Here is a 17,315-nt window from a genome sequence, read left to right as displayed (position 1 = left end):
TGGGCCAGGTATGAGTGTTCATACTTGTTAGCTGGTTGTTATAGGTATGTTGGTTTGGGAGTTAGAGGAAGCATTGTCATGTCAGCATTAAAAGGGTTCATCTCCCATTTTTTATCTCGTTGCTCATTATTGTTGGGTTATGAGCATTACATCATTCCAATGGTGTACATGCAACCCTAATTGCTTTGATCTAGGTTTTCTACTATGAACACAATAACATTGAATACCAAAGCAATGATCCTAAGAACTAGCATACAACAATCAAATTGACATATAAACTAGGGTTTAGATATTACCTTTCTTGTTATGTAGTAATAACAAGTTCTCCTTGAATATCCTTGACCTTTGAAAGCTTGGTGCCTCAAATGTTGCACCTCTAATTGAATCACAAACACCACTAGCAACAAGATGACTTATGAGAGGGAGGAAATCGGCTAGGGCAACATCAAGAAGCATAAGCCGAAATCCTTATGTTAGAGGTCTATTTATACTTGTGGCTGCTAGGGTTTCTAGGTGGAAACCCTAATATGGCTGCTTAAGCCCTAAGCAGCCCATGGACTCCTTCTAGAATATCCCTTGGATGAATTCCTTATGGGCTTCCCATAGAACTCATCCAACCTTTATTCCAAGGTGATCCATCAGCCCAATTGCAATTATCTTATAATTACAATATCTGTCCCATTGATTTAATTAATCTCTTTTGATCACAAAATTAATTATAAATTAATTCTTGACCAATATTAATTAAACAATATGATTTCTATTTTAATATATTATTCTTATAATATATTAATAAATCATAATTAATCCACTTTCTCCATAATTCATCCTATCATTTGCTATGGTGAAGGCAACCCAAAAGGACCATGCTCATAATCGGGTCAAGTACATACCAATATAGTTATGGGCTTAGACACCTAATCTAATAGTCTCCCACTTGGATAAGTCTAATAACTATTTTGCAAGTACGACTTCAGAACCTGATCAACAATCATAGCTTCCAAAAGTCGTTGTCAACTCTGATCTTATCAGTAACGCGTCCTTTAGATAAGGGATCATATATTCCTCCATTCTAGATATCATATGAACTGAGACATGGATTTTAATCATACTCTCTCTTCATGTGTTGTTTCCCGATTTCCGATTTATGACGACTGACTAATTGAACAAATCAAATCAGTCCTGGCTTGGCCAAGCGCTTTAGGGTGTCATCATTAAATCATTGAGGGGCCCACATATATTGCTTTTATCCCACATTGGGTAAAAGGAACGGATAAACTTCAACTCAAATGCTCGCTTGTACCTACTCATCAAATCACACACAACAATATGTTTTATAACACCAAGTTACTGGTGCGTTTAGATATTATCAATGTGAAACCGACTTGCAAACTACAACTCACATGTCTCCGTTTCAAGAATATAAGATATTATCATCTCACTAATCACTCGTGATAAAATCCATGAAGTGATTCAAGTGAGCGTGGGTTTAATCCATTTTCAAATCTTATTTCAGGAGCACTCATGAACACTATAGCAGACTTTTGCTATGTCTAAAACGCTTTAGACAATCTATAGTCGGATTCATGACAGTCTTACCTCATTACCTACTTCCAAAGTATGATCGGCTGTGGATGGTTTGAATAATCTTATTATTCGGGAAGTCAAAACATGCAAAGTTAAACACAACAATAATCGAACCCAATATGGCCCCAAACTTTTGAGTATAAATAAAACACCTTTTACTTAGTCACCATATTGATTACACATTATTCATTGTATAATGTTTCGTATAATCAACTTATTACTTGAATTATAACAACAATTGTCCCATGCTCCAAGCATGAACACTATGTTTACCTATGGTCCTTACTTTGTGAAATAGATCAACTGAAAACATTTCCAATGATGCTCATTTCACAATTCCTAATGCTTATCACAAGTGTAAGAATACCAAATTCTTGCCACTATTAGAATATGTTAGATTCTAACATTTTATGCAATAATCATTTTGTAATGTCATAGCACCAAAGTCACCAAGACTTTATCAATGAAATTACCAAGTGCTCTATTGGAGATTTTTACAAGACAACTCCATAGATATGAAGTCTCACATTCAAAGTACATTCCTTTGAACATCCTTCTTGCATAAAAATATATAATCTAGACATAGATTCTTGATATCCAACTCCCATTTATGGAAACATTTCCATATTTTCCATATGACAACTCATTCTAAATAGAGTCCTGTCTATTCATAATAATGTCAATATGTTCCATCCATTAATATACTTCCAACTGCCACAAGGACCAACCCTTAGCGAACCTTAGATTGTCCTTGATAGTTGTTTAATTATTTTAGTCATTTCCGGTTCTAGTCCTTTTTCCCTCTTAATGCCCTAGGCATTTGGAAAATCAGAACGGACGGATATTACAGCATATGCAATCGATCCTATACCCGAAGCGTATGGGATACGATACGCAATGGAAACGTGATACTTTACCAGTCTCTTGCCATAATATTGTCATATATAGAATTTACTTATGTTGAATCTTTTCAACATATCATTCATATATGTCTTTTGACTAAATTTGATTAAAATTTCTCGATCTAAGCTTTTAGATTTGAAATGAAGTATAAGTTCCTCTCCCTTAATTATAGCAAAGCAACTTTTGAACCTCTAAAACTTTGCGAATTGAAACTTTTGTTTTCTATAATATATATTGCTAACTTGCAACACACAATAATCATACTCCCACTAACATGATGATTATATCCTTCTCAACATAACACTTATGCTCCCACTAGCTTTGACATGTACTCAGAAAATAGTTGGACTTCTAGAAATCAATTCTTATTGACTTTCGTACCAAAGTGCATATTTCTGATATGTGATGCTTTGATAATCTTTTATCTAAGCTCATACACCTTTTAGAAAGCTCATATGTGTGTCTAACATTTCAGAACTTACAACAATAAGTCTTAAATGTCAAACTATTTGCCAAATCTCAAAATTCGAACTATGAAGAGGGATGTCGTAATCATAATCGAATTTGAGAATGCAATTTACACAATCGCTATCTCCTTAAAATCTTCCTAGTGAAAGCGTTTCCTCACAAACATTTTCATGAAGCGGAGAAAAACCTTATGACACTTAGATTTTACGGTGTATGTGTTCCTATCCACGTAAATTTGTCATAACCATCATCGTAAGACAATTGTTGTGACAAATCCAAACTCATATGGACTGAACTTATTCATTCTTAATTTCTTGCCTCTTGGCAGCACGGGCGCCCACCATTGCTTCCAAGTTGTTAAGCAATTCACCTTTACAGATCAATGAACTTTCATTAATCAAGGTGCTTGCTTTATGCAATCAATTAAGAACTCTTAAAACTCACATGTATAGTCAATTTTACTGGAATGGCACAGAAACAAGAATATGTCAACACGATAGGTTATAAACCTCAAGTCGTGTGCTAGTGATGAATGACTAGGTTTATTCTTGATTTGTTCTTGAAACTTTTCAAGATTATTAAGACTCCCACTGACCTCTTGACATATAAGATTCTCTTGTCAAAAATCATTTCTTGACAAAACAAATATTCAAGAGTTAGTGCGGATTCTTATCAAGACTTAACACTTTACACAATTGGTATTAGTTGGTCTTTGTCTTATCCAAGACATCACAACTTACCAATTTCAAATGTGCAGAAATAAAAAACTTTTCCTATTCCATATTTGATAAGTGTTATAAACCTACTTAAGACTATGTCACTCAAGTCACAATCTTGGAGTATGACTCTAAGACTCGATATTGGAACGAAGTATGATTCACCTTTTGATTTAACCATTTTAACAATTCACGATTCCTCTACTCAGCCACACTAGTGCACTAAGTTGTCCTTGGAGGATCAATTGTGATATGATTTCATAATCATTCATACGATCATAAAACATGATACAAAAGTACTCTCCCTTCTTCTCAGATTGGAGAAACCTTTTATATTTCTGCCTTATTGATTCTTCTTATTCGTTCTACCATACATTGAAACTTTTCAATGATTCACAATTACACTTAATCTTGTAAGTATAACCATATTTACTAAACGTTTATCAAATCATGACAAATAGTCGTTCTTTGTGGTGGACTTGACCAATGCACAGCATTGTGTACCAGACCCTCTAGTCCTTCACTTGACTCACATTCTTATGTGAGCAAGGAATTGGTCTTAATTTCCCAAATACGAAGGTTTTCATTCATCACACAATACAAGTTGTATGATTCCAAGTTTCTGTCCTATTGAGACTTGGGCGATGAGAATCTCCCTTACTTGGTAAATTTTGACACTACCACAAATAACATAACTAAGAATCACATCCTTTTCAATATTGCTAACAATAGAAATATATAAATATCAATTTTCACAAATGTCATTGCAAGGAAATATAAATAAGACAAAAAACAAAATTTATATTATATATAAAAAATGCGGAAACAACTTGTCCTTACAATGCAATATCAAATGAAAACTATGTTACTAAATATTCCTAAGCAATCTATCGTAACGCTTCTAAGTAGCAGCTCAAAAATCCGATCTTCGAATCATGCGATCGAAATCCATTTCTTCGTGATCAGACTCTGCTCACTCTTTCTTTTAAGCTTCCTTTCTTTTCTTCGATCCTACAAAACATCAAAATGTAATCTTATCACATCATGTATTAAGAATCTACAAATAGGAACTTAATAGAGTTAGATAGTGGATTTACCTGAAGCAAAGTCATACATTTTGACTCTCCCATCTCTTAGATCTCTCAGGTAGTTAGGGCAGCTTTGCAACCAATGCCCCTTCTTTTGGCAATAGAAACATATGGACTCTTTGGGAACGAAACAAGAAACAATCTCAGACTTTTCCTTTCTCTTATGGTCAAACTTTTTGACCATGGAAGACCTCTTTCCCTTAGGAGAAGAAATCCTCTTTGGACTATTGTTGTCATTGCCTATGTCCATCGAAGCTTGGGAGGTTGACTTACCAGTAAAATGTGCTTGACCAGTGCGCCAAATCATTGTTGATTCAACAGCAATAAGCAAATAGGTAAGATCAATGAGGGTCACGTTGTGGTCCATCATATAGTAATCTCTAATGAACTCACTATATGATTCGGGAAGTGATTGAAGAACCAAGTCAACAGCCAGCTTCCTTGAGACAACGACACCCAACATTCCCAATCTATCAATATGCAACTTCATATCCAATACATGAGCACATACAGACTTTCCATCTTCGTGTTTGTTTCCCAATAGGGCTTGAGTGACTTTGAACTTTTCAAGTCTTCGAACACGTGGGTCAGGGAGAATTACTGGAGGAGGTGGAGGAACTGAAGCATGATTTCCATTTCCACAATCCAATCGTGGAACATCATCTTCATGTGGAAAGCTTTTCCCAAAGGATTCGGGAAAACCATAGTTGTAAGAGTTTGACATCTACAAAACAGGAGAAATTCAAGTTAGTTGATTCAATCCTTAATATAACACCCAAATGAAATATTAAGGCTAGGACCCAACACAATATTTCACAAATCGGAAGAGGGATGCCGTAATCCAACTACAGAATATTTGAAGGTAGGTAAATGACGATTTACCAATTTCCACCATGAAAACTAAAATTGAAAATTAGGTTTTAATGAATTGAAACTCCTAGATCTTTTTGAGATTCATTGAACTTTTCAATGGCATGTTTAATCTCGATTATGCCCTTCAAGTTTGTGACTGGGATACCGAGGATCACAAACCAGGTGTGGATAACCATGCAAATTAGTTTGGTACTCTCGAAGATGTCTATCACCTAATCAATGTGCCGGTTAACCACACACGCTCCATTGATCTATGATAATCTACGAGCTACCCATTGCCATCCTTCATTGGTCCCATATTAGCATGTCGGTTAACCAACATGCTCCACTAACGACCAACAAGGTGCAATGTGCAATTTCATGGATTAGCACCAACTCCACATTTTTCCTAAAGTACCTAAGATTTGGTAATTTATAAAAGTGTTTAGTTACTTCGTATTTCTTTATACTTATAATGGAAGGTTGTATCCTATCCTACCCGTTCGGCTAACGACCCGCCACTATTCAAGAGTGCGGTGGGTGAGAGTGGACACCCATTCAATCGCCATTTTATAGGCAATTTCCTTAAACACCCCTTATAGACCAGCTTCGTGAATGAGGCCTACTAACGGTAAGACTGACATTTACTTATACATATATAATATTAAACTTTTAATTCAATATAGTATAAGGATGTATTTTACACTTTTAAAATATTAGGTGGTTTAAACTATTAATAAATTAAATTTTTAGTTTGATTAATCTTAAACCAAATCATTATGGATTTATTAATTATCTCTTTTAATTACACACTTAATTAATTTAATAAAAACATAAGGTGTAATTTGAAAATTTTAAAATACTAGGGTTTTAGAATTTAATATTTCAAAATTAACAACTTTTAATCAAATTTTAAATTCCAAAACTTGAGGACAAATTTTGAAACCTTTCAAAACATTAGGGTTTAACTATTTAAATTTCAAAAACTAAAACTTTTAAATTCAAATTTAAACTATAAAACCTAGAGGGTGTAATTTGAAACTTTTCTAAATTACTAGGTCAAAAATTTGACTTATAATAATCCTATATGAACCATATTTGACCAAATCCATCAATTTTTATAAGGATAACCATTCCAAACATAAAAAAATGATTTTAGGCAAGAAAAACGAGTTTTGGAAGTAATCCTCAACAAAATCTGGCCAGAAAATCGAAAATCCTGGCACCAGACCCTTGTACTCGTCGAGTCCACAATGGAACTCGTCGAGTAGGACCTACTCGTCGAGTCCATACAGGGACTCGGCGAGTCAGCCAGTCAGAAGGCAAAAAATTCGATTTTCTTGAACTTTGGCAATTCACTTTTGCATCTATTCACTAGAAAAACGACCTAGGCTCTGATACCACTGTTGGGTTATGGGCATTACATCATTCCTATGGTGTACATGCAACCCTGATTGCTTTGATCTAGGTTTTATACTATGAACACAATAACTACCAAAGCAATGATCCTAAGAACTAGCATACAACAATCAAATTGACATATAAACTAGGGTTTAGATCTTACCTTTCTTGTTATGTAGTAATAACAAGTTCTCCTTGAATATCATTGACCTTTGAAAGCTTGGTGCCTCAAATGTTGCACCTCTAATGGAATCACAAACACCACTAGCAACAAGATGACTTAGGAGAGGGAGGAAATCGGCTAGGGCAACATCAAGAATCATAGGCCGAAATCCTTATGTTAGGGGTCTATTTATACTTGTGGCTGCTAGGGTTTCTAGGTGGAAACCTAATATGACAGCTTAAGCCCTAAGCATCCCATGGACTCCTTCTAGAATATCCCTTGGACGAATTCCTTATGGGCTTCCCATAGAATTCATCCAACCTTTATCCAAGGTGATCCATCAGCCCAATTGCAATTATCTTATAATTACAATATCAGTCCCCTTGATTTAATTAATCTCTTTTGATCACAAAATTAATTATAAATTAATTCATGACCAATATTAATTAAACAATATGATTTCTCCTTTAATATATTATTCTTATAATATATTAATAAATTATAATTAATCCTCTTTCTCCATAATTCATCCTATCAGTTGCTATGGTGAAGGCAACCCAAAAGGACCATGCTTATAATCGGGTCAAGTACATACCAAAATAGTTATGGGCTTAGACACCTAATCCAACAATTATATCCCTGGAAATTTGGTTATTTGAATGAGCTTTCTCTTGAAAGAATATCTAATTTCGTTTGTTTAGTAAAGAATTGTCGGCAGCAGCATTTGACCTGTGATTCTTGTTCTCTGGTGGGGACCTTGAATTTTTAGGGTTGAGTAGTCCGTTTAGGGGTTAAGTGGTATGGAATCAGCGAGGGTTAGTATGGGCGGTCTTTCGGGGAGTCAGACCAGATTCGAGATTCCAAATTGCAAATTTTCAGGAGAAGTAGGGTTGGTTCGCTGCATGGGATTATGGAATTTTTTTTCTTCGGGTTTAAAACTGTTTATTGGGTTTAGTCACCTTGGGAAGGTCATAGTATGTTCAAGTTTGTGATTGTGCCTCTCAGGATGTTGGGCTTGCCGGGGATGGTAAGGAATGATTTCGAGGATGAAATCGAATTTAATTAGGGGAGAGTTGTAACACCCCATCTTTCAAGTAACTTCAAACTCATCCCTTGGACTTTGAATTATGTCATTTTGGCCTTTGGTTTGGAAAGAAGTGGCAAAGGGAAGCCCTGGTGGCAAAATGGTGACTTTGGAGACTTGAGAAGTACGTTGGGCGTACATGTGAGTACGCTAAGCGTACTAGGGCGTGCCCTAGTACGCTGGGCGTACACATATGTACATTGGGCGAACGTGTGTCAGAGTGAAACCCTAACTTTTAGGGTTTGTGGAGTATTTAAGCATCTTATGGAACATTTCCTCTCATCTTTTCCAGCCTCCAAGTCTTTGAACCGTTCTTAGCAAAACCCTAGTCCATAAGAGAGAGTTTTGGAGCCTAAAGTGCGATGTTGGTATGGTTGAATGAGAAGAAAGAGCATCAAAGGAGTCAAGGAAGGAACCAAGCTTGTAGATCTGGGGTTTTCATCTTCTGGGGAAGCTTCAAAAGGTATAAAGTTCCTACCTTTGTGCTTAGATTGGTTAGATCTCATTTGGGTTGCTTTTGATGTCCTTCTTGTCCCAAAAAGAGTGTCATTTTGTGCATGCTTTCTTTTGGTCAAGTTAAGCTGTCCTTTCAGACCATAGGATGGGTCCTTAGTCATAAAAATGAGGTCCCTTGAGCTAGTTTGGCTCCATGTTCTTTGTGGAAGGTCTTAATGGCTTAAGACCATGTATTAAGGACTTTTTGGACGACCAAAGTCTTAAAGTTTGAGACTTTATGGTTCTGGAACACTTTTGAGTCATGGCTATGTAATTTGGGCTTAAGTGCTTAAGCCATTAAGCACTTATCTTGGTTTTGGGCTCTACGAGGATACACCTCGTGTAGGGAGAAGTACGCCCCGAGGTACTTGGTCCGCCTCCCTGTATTTTGGTCAATGCAAGGTCTCGTGTACGTTGAGCGTACCTCCGTTGTACGCCCCGCGTACACGACTGTAGTGGGCTTCCTTGTTTTAGGCTTCAGTTACAGACTCGGTTTGCCTTGGGCCATATTGGGCCTTCTGGATTTTATGGTTTGGGATCTTGTCTTGTTGGATTTTCTTGAGTGAAGGCCATGAAACGGATTGAACCCAATTTGGAAAATTGGGCCATAATTGGGCCTTAGATGATTATTTTTGGATCTTGGGCTTTTGGTCTTTTAGTTTGGGCCTTAGTCTTAGGCCAAGTTTGTGGAAGGTTAAAAAGGTCCTTTACCCTAACTTGTACTCATGGTGTGAGTCAGGAGCTAGTTATTGATGAGTTGTCATTTGTGGTATTTTATAGCGCGGGCTCTAGCAGTTCTGCAGTCAGAGATCATTCGAGGGAGGAGGTGTTGATGGGGTGTTGTCTTAATATTCACAGCCAGGGATCGTCTGTATGATTGAGCAGTGTGAGGTCAGTTTTCCTCACTATACTGACAGGGTATAAGGCACCAAGGTCGGCCCTTTGGATTGTTATCCTGATATGTTATATGCTCGAGTACTGTATGATATGTTAGTTCGGTATCCTAGTAGATAGGATGTTATTATGTTGTTATGATCTGTTAGGATCGGTATCCTGGTAAATAGGATGTTACTATGCTTAGTGATATGTTAGATCTGTTGAATGGTTGTAGACCATTACGTGATTATCTGTTATATGAGCATATGTGATTGGTGGTTGAGGCTTTACTGCTTTGTGCATGAGCCAACAGACCGGGGCATTCCAACCCGATGGTTGTGGGCCGAGAGTATTCCATCTCGAGGATGATTGGACTCTCAGTATGTTGGCATTCCAACCCGATGGTTGAGGGTCGGGGTATTCCAACCCGATGGTTGATTGGACCCATAGTATGATGGCATTCCAACCCGATGGTTGAGGGTCGAGGTATTCCAACCCGATGGTTGATTGGACCCATAGTATGTTGGCATTCCAACCCAATGGTTGAGGGCTAGGGTATTCCAACTCGCTGGTTGATTGGACCCATAGTATGTTGGCATTCCAACCCGATGGTTGAGGGGCCTGACGTATTCCATCCCGATGGATGATTGGACCCATACTATGTTGTTTGTGATATGTGTTATTTTGTGTGGGTTGGTATTTTGGGGGAACTCACTAAGCTTCGTGCTTACGGTTTCAGTTTATTGTTTCTGGTGCTCCAGACATTTTGGCAAGGCGAAGGCGTGACCGTACACATCCTCGTGTTTTTGGAACTTATGGTTTCTGGGATACTCTGATAATGTGAATGCTTTTGAAAACTATGTAAATGATTCCGGTTTTAATTAAATGTTTTGGAAACAAAGTTTTTGTAAAGTTTAAATTTTACCTGAAATTTCACGGATGTTACATTGTTTGTACCCGGAGTTGACAAGAAACTCTGAAAGAGTTTCATACCAAGATCTAGGTGCCTGCTTTAACTAGTAGACCGGTTACTCCAGCTTATAACAATGGTTGATAAACTCTGAACTTCCAAACCCTGGAGGTTGTTTCAGATACACTTCTTCTTTCAATCTCCATTGAGAAACACACTTTGTACGTCCATTTGATGGACTTTGATGTTCTTATGAGCAGTTTATGCTAGGAAAATATGTATGGCTTCCATCCTTGCAACTGGAGCATATATTTCATCATAATCAACTCCCTCTAGTTGACTGTACCATTTTTCAACAAAACGAGCTTTGTTGCGAATCACCGCACCTGATTCATCTAATTTGTTCCTATAAACTTATCCGCTTCTAACTACATTGTGGCCTTTAGGCTTCGGTACCAGCTTCCAAACCTGGTTTCTTTCAAACTTAGTCAATTCCTCTTACATTTAAATAATCCAATTAGGCTCCAGAAGAGCTTCTTTCGTGGTTCTAGGCTCGATTGATGACATGAAAGCTGCAGAGTAACAATGATTAGTTAAGTCTGTAGAGGAACAAGTTTGTATACCTGCAGATGGATTTCCAATGATTTGACCCAATGGGTGATCTTTCGTCCAAATAGGTAGACGATATTGTTGATGATCATGAGTTGCACTTGAGGGAATGTCATCTACTTCATAGGAGTCTTCGGGTCTATCTGATGAAGGTTGTTCCCCCGTAGATGAGTCTTGGACTATTGGGATTCGTTATGCAACTGATGATGGAAGTTCCCCCTGGACTGATGATGGGAGTTCCCCCTGGACTGATGAGTGAGTTATTATTCTTGGATCCACTTCAATATTAATGTTTTCCACTTCTTCATCCTCGGAATCTTTAGATACTGTTGATTGATTGGTCGTTTTGTGGACAGGTACCAGAGCAGCATCTTCAAGTACTGGAACCTCGATGGTTGTGACTTCCAAAGGATTTGAACTTTCACTCTCAACTGGCGAGGTGGAAGTATTGAATGAAGTTTCTTTAGAAAGTGTTGGTCCAGATACTTCTAAGTGTTGTTGTTGTGCTACCGCAGACACCAGTATCTCTAAAAGATGTGCAATCTCGATGGGATCAAAGAGGTCGTCATAGTTAACTTCGACGATGTATAAGGGTCCCGACAACGGTGGAATATCACTCTCCAGGATGAAATTTATTTCTGTAAGGGGAGCAATGTTACGAACATAATAGTCATCGAATTTGACATCGAAGCTTTGGATACTAAAAGCTATTCAAGAGCTGATTAGTGAACTCGGTGCCATTGTCACTTCTTATCCGTCTGACTAGAAGTTTGATCTGAAGTTGTATTTCTTTGATGAAGTTAATTAGAGTTTGCGGTGTGTCTGACTTCAGTCTTAGAAAGAAGATCCAAGTAAAACGAGTGTAGTCATCAACTATAACCAGAATGTATTTTTTATGATAAAGGTTGGCTACAGTTGAGGGACCGCAGAGATCTATGTGTAGAAGCTCCAAAGGTTCAACAATTGAAGATTCAATTATTAGAGGGTGACTTCCTTTGGCTTTTTTACCACACTCACACGCTGGACACATAGTATCATTGTTGAATTTCAGAATTCGCAGTCCTCGGACCATCTCTCCAGTTACTAAGTTGTTGATATATCTGAAGTTAAGATGTGCAAGCTCTAGATGCCATAACCAACTGACCTCGGACACTGCTTTCGACAAGAAATATAGTTTTGGTTTGCCAATGATTAGAGAAACATCCAGTGGGTACATTGTGCCTTCGGCTTTGGACTTGATCAAGCACTTGTTTCTGTCATTTGTCATGATGTAGCAATACTCGTTTTCATAATCTACCCGATGACCAGCTTTACACAATTGATCGACACTAATCAAGTTGTGTTTTATACCCTCTACATATGCTAGTCGTTGAATAGAGAAGCTACACGTAGTCAACACACCATATCCGCTGATTATCCCGTTTACGTTATTCCCGAAGGTGACGTGTCCGCCACCACTGATCGGCCTGAAATTACGAAGGTAGTCTAACCTTCCTATCATGTGCAAGGAGTAGGAACTGTCAATTAACCATTCTTCTTCATGGTCCTCCTTGCACATAGCTTGCATGATCAGTTGGTTAGTTTGGGCACCCAAACTAGTTTGCAGCCCGTTGTAAGATGGGAAACATTCCAATCAAAAGTATGCATGTGGGAATGATGAAGAAATTAATTTTTCCATATTTGTTTGTGTCCATGATGTTTAACTTTCTTTTGGACACATCGAGTTGGAATTGGACGTGTCTCTTTTGACCGTGGGTAGAAACAAAAGGTGAGGTTCTTTTCATTAATTCACAGATCGTACTTGGTCAAAGGTCTGGAGGGTGTGGTTTGCTTCTTTGGAATGGTCTATGGGTCGTGTCTTATGGAAGAATCGGTTGTATTTGAAGAAGTTCTACCTAAGGACCTATGTGTAGATTTTGACTTCCTGATGACTTGATGGGTTTTTGGAAAATGTGTAGTGTGTAAAATACCCTTCATTTTTGGTTCCTTTAATAAATTTGTGACAACGACTTGACTTTACTTTGAGAGGGTACAGTGGTGTTGTTTTCGAAAGATTTTGCCACCGCACATTCCCTTGACAAGATCCATCGACTGCAGTGTCATTTTGAAAGGTTTTTGCAGTGATGGGTTTTTCAAAATTCCTTTGGTTTGAAACTTTGGCCTGAGTTTTGAAAGATTTGTTTCTTGACTCAGCTTCCCTCTTTTCAAGTCGGGATCTGACTTCATTCTTCAGAGCCAACTTTGCCTCAACTTTTGGTGTGACAACATCAGAAGCATTTACTTGGTGTTTTTTGAAGTTCTTTGATCTAGACGTTGATCTAGGGTTTGAATCAATAGAACTAGTGAGTTCAGGATTTTGGGAGCACTATCCAAATTCAAAGTTATTGATGGGAAGTTCATGTGTGAAAGGTTGAAGAGTCGAAGTGGACTTAAATGGGGTCTGCGGGATGTCATTTGTTGGAAAGGAGGACTGAAGTACCGCAAAGTAGGTCAAGGTCACATCATTGTTGTCACATGTCTTAGAAGACAGAGATGGGTCGTCTAAGATTAATTCAGGTCCTTCCAAAACAATTTCCTCGTCCACTACAAAACTGGATTGGGACTCGGATCTAATAGTACCGATGACAGGAAAGAAACTATTGACGTTTCCCTAGGATTCTGGATGAATCTCCTCGATCACACAATTATTACTAAGTTCATGGAGTCTACTGAAGTGACATCGAATGTCTTCGGGAAAGGTCTTATCATTGATTGGATAATGAAAGGCCCGGTCTGGTGGGACATAAGGACGTTCAACATCAAAGCGAGGAGGAGAGTTCTCTTCGGTAGAGTACCCATTGGACCATCCCCAATTATACGTGGTATCAAGGTCTTATCATTGGAACATTATTAACTAAGTTTTCAATGGCCTCACTTTCATTAAACAACTTTTCAATTAAACGATTCAAGCGTACAATTTCTTTTCGGGCTAGATCCTGTTGATTGAAAGCAATTTCTTACTGCATTTCACTAAGTAATCTAGCATCTTTTTCTAACAACAAATCTTTATCAAACATTGTGACCTTAAGCTTCTTGTCTTCCAGTATTCCTCTTAAGTGATACAGCTCTTGGGTCGCTATGTTCTTTTCATCTAAGGCTTTGTTGTAGTCTGTAAGGACGGGAGAATTCATGTCATTAAGTCTTTCTAAGTGAGATTCACAATCATGCATACCTGTTCAACGATGCTGAGGGTTCCTTCCCTTTCCATGTAGCAGTAGTTCCTCTGCGGGTTGGTTGATCCATCTTCTTCACTTGTTGCTACCATGCATATCTTTCCTCTCTTCCTGTTGTTGTCGGGATCCTCGTCTTCATCACCCGAAGACCAAACCCGATGATCCATATGAACTTGAGCAACACATGCTTTCGCCTTTTCTTTCTCCTTATCTTCCATATCATGAGCCATTCTAAGATATAATTCTTTTTCTTTTACCACATTTGCTTTACAGTCTCTTGCAAAGTGATTTTCCTTGTGACATTTGTGACAGACAAGAACTCCATCTTTGTTGTCTTCGGTATTATTATCAGAGTCTCGTGATTTGTTAGTCTGCAGAGTTTCCTTTATCTGAGGAGCATTTTAAGGCTGAGGTTGATGACGAGGGTTTTTGGGATATCGTTGATGGTTGTTCCGCGGGTTGAAGTTTCGATTGAAAGGAAGTTTAGTGAACTATTGATTTTTGAGAAAAGTGGGTGGTGGGAGTCGATTGAACTATTGACTGACGAGGGCTATGGCATTTTGAATTCTTCCTCATCATCTAGTTCGAAATCTGCTTCATATGACTGCAGTGAATGGTCATATGGATGTTGATATGATGACTCTCCGGGATAGGGATACTGAGGTGATTTGTGTTAGATTAGGTGTCTAAGCCCATAACTATAATTGGTATGTACTTGTCCCGAGAGTAGCATGGTCCATTTCGGGTTGACTTCATCAGGACAATTTGATAGGATGGATTTTTGAGTAAGAAGTTATTTGTGATTTATTAATATATTATAAGTATAATATATTAATTGAGGAATTATATTATTTAATTAGTATTGATCAAGAATTAATTTGGAATTAATTTAGTGGTCAAAAGAGACTAATTAAATATATAGGGATTGGTTTGGTAAATCAATGATTCGTATAGTGTGGGCCAATTGTTATTTAGGGTGGGCTAAACAAATATGGTGGTCCATGGATAGTCCATGGAGGTTTAACCCATGGAGCCTAAGTAATATGAAATGTCATGGGCATTAGGGTTTGCATGGATGTAACCCTAGACTTTGCCACACTATAAAAGGATCCCCTTAGCACCCAAAATCGGCACCCTAGTGTTCTAAGAGTTCATTGAGCCTATTTTGTGCTTCATAACTTCTCTCTCAATATTCTCCAATTGTTCATGATGTTTGTGACTTGTTTGAGGTGCAACACTTGAGGCACCAAGCTCTTAAAAGGCCAATGTCTACAAGCTACAACAAAGAGGTAATCTTCTAACTCATTTCTATGATGTTTATATAAATTTTATGCTAGTTGTAGTGTAACGCATGGCTCCTGGTACGCAATTAACCTTTTTACTCATTTATTTTTGAAGGGCTGCTCGACGAGTTGGTAGCCCTAACTCGTCGAGTAGAAGGCAGATTTAGACGCTGGTTTTTAGTGAGCTGCTCGACGAGTCGATGACCTGACTCGACGAGTAGACCAGGCTGGATGAAAGCCTAATCTTTGGGGTTTGCACCCTATTAAAGCAACATAATAGACCTCCACCCCAGCCTCCATCACCTCCACATCCCACTCTCGAAACCCTAAGCATCCATTGAGTGTTATTAAGCTTTTCTTGCCTTTTTGTGTGATTTGAAGTTAAAATGAGGAAGGAAAGGCTAGAAGATCCAAGGAGAAGGCAGAAGATCTGGTGTTTGTGTTGCATTACAGAACTTTTGGAGGTATAAAGCTTGTACCTTGGCTTCTTTCCACTTAGATCTTCATTTAAGTTGTTTATTGTCATTTTGGGCCATTTCTAAGGCCATTTCCGAGTTGAGAGCTTTTGAGGACGTAAGGACTTCAGATCTAGACACTCTTGAGCTCCAGAAGCTCAAAGTTGCCACCTTTATTCAGCCATGCCCCCATTCTATGCATCAGGTCTTCATTTTATCTTGGTTTTGGTGTTTTAGCTCCATAACATCATGCGTGCATGTATAGCAACTTTACGTGTAATGCTAGCTTAAGGAGTCCAGATCTATGAGTTGGAAGCACTGGAATGGATTAGAATCGACAGAGTGAATATGTCACAAGGAGGAATCGACGAGTTTTTTCTTGGACTCGGCGATTCGGGTCATGAACCCTAACTCCTTTTCTGGTTATGAGTGAAACCACTGAGCTTAGGAGATGACTCAGTGAGTTGGACAAGATCAGGACTGAGAGGTTGAAGAACTCGACGAGTCAAAGGAGGGACTCAACGAGTTAGAGTCGATATGCCACGATGTTATGACAGGAAGAACTCGACTAGTCTGTGAAGGGACTCGACGAGTTGACTTAGTTGACCACGGGTCTGAATTGTTCATGAACTCACCGAGTTGGGAGAAGACTCGACGAGTTGGGGTTAACTGGGAGTTGACCTTGACTATGACTTTGACCAGGATGTTGATTTTGACCAGGGGTAAAATGGTCATTTTACCATGAGAAGGAATATCAGATTTTGACTACGTATTATTATGATATTGATAGTCGGGGAGTCGTTGGAGCGGCTATCAGATTTTCCTCACCGCGAGTTTTTGCAGACAGCTTTGCGAGGTGAGTTTTCTCCAGTAGGAACGGGTCTAAGGCACCAAGGCCAGCCCGTATAGATAGCAGTAGTTCCGGACCACGATCCGATGCCGGGCAGGGCCCGAAGTAGGTTTATATGTTTTCTGGATTCCGATCCGATGTCGGGGCGGTCCCGAGGAATGCTTGTATGCTTGTATGCTTGATGTCTTTGTGATTCTTGCATGTGTTTGTTATATGTTATGTATTTCAGGCTTAGGACCGATGACGGGGCAAGCCCGATGAATGTCTAGTTAATATGTTATGATAGTATGTTCCGGACTTCGGTCCGATGTCGGGGCGGTTCCCAAGGAATGTTAGTGTGTTTCCGGATCTAGGTCAGATGTC

The sequence above is a fragment of the Lactuca virosa genome, chromosome 1 (genome assembly GCF_052849685.1).
Source record: "Lactuca virosa cultivar CGN04683 chromosome 1, Lactuca_virosa_CGN04683_v6, whole genome shotgun sequence".
NCBI classification, from domain to species: domain Eukaryota; kingdom Viridiplantae; phylum Streptophyta; class Magnoliopsida; order Asterales; family Asteraceae; genus Lactuca; species Lactuca virosa.
This window is presented reverse-complemented; position numbering follows the sequence as displayed.